Source organism: Simochromis diagramma, unplaced genomic scaffold (genome assembly GCF_900408965.1).
Source record: "Simochromis diagramma unplaced genomic scaffold, fSimDia1.1 OVJJ01000107.1, whole genome shotgun sequence".
NCBI classification, from domain to species: domain Eukaryota; kingdom Metazoa; phylum Chordata; class Actinopteri; order Cichliformes; family Cichlidae; genus Simochromis; species Simochromis diagramma.
Genome location: NW_024387209.1, coordinates 1,558,859 through 1,559,613, shown reverse-complemented (window position 1 = coordinate 1,559,613; position 755 = coordinate 1,558,859). Strand labels below are relative to the sequence as shown.

At 43.0% G+C, this 755-nt stretch overlaps 1 non-coding gene across 1 annotated transcript; it reads left to right on the top strand.

The window, feature by feature from the left end:
• Positions 1-81: 81 nt before the first annotated feature.
• trnay-gua lies at positions 82-170 on the top strand. The gene is given in 2 exon segments: positions 82-118; positions 135-170. It is a non-coding gene; the product is annotated as a tRNA-Tyr (tRNA).
• The last annotated feature ends 585 nt before the right edge of the window (positions 171-755 follow it).

Here is a 755-nt window from a genome sequence, read left to right as displayed (position 1 = left end):
CATGGAATTCTTGCAAAACACAGACTCTGTTAGGTCCCATGTATCCGATGGTCCAACAAACCAGACACTGCACATGTGATCCCTTCGATAGCTCAGTTGGTAGAGCGGAGGACTGTAGGTGTATGGGAACAGGAATCCTTAGGTCGCTGGTTCAACTCCGGCTCGGAGGAGATTTTACAATACCTTCTGTCTGTTCTGATTGAACGCAGCTAAAAACGAAAAAACTGATTGCAATGGCGTTTACTACCATTTCACAGTGTAGCTGTACTCCTTTGAGTGATCAGTTGGAAAAGCAAAGACTTCTCTGTGTGTTGGAAGAAGACATGCTTCCTCCCACTTTACTCTAGTTTTCAGTCAGAAAGTAGGGCCAAGTCCTTAGGTCAAAAAAAGACTGATCTACATTAAAGGTCGCTGACATTAAACTCCCACGTCCTACAATCAAGTATACATTTGAGGGACACTGTAGGTGTATGGGAAATATCAAAACAGCTTCCTGTACTCCCTTTGACTTGATAAGGTGAAGGGTTCTAAGTCAGTAGCTATAGGTGCCCATGCAGTGTAACACCCAGCGAACATAAGACATGTTCCAGACAGGTTAGGACAATTTTCAGAGAAAAAGTTGGGTGCAATCCCATGGTCCAACAGCGTGGATCTACCAACAGTAAGGTAAGTGACATTCAAAAAAACACAGTCCTATGCTCTAGTATCAATTTTTCAAAATTGCTCCTTGTACTCCCAGTATTAAGGTAAGTGAC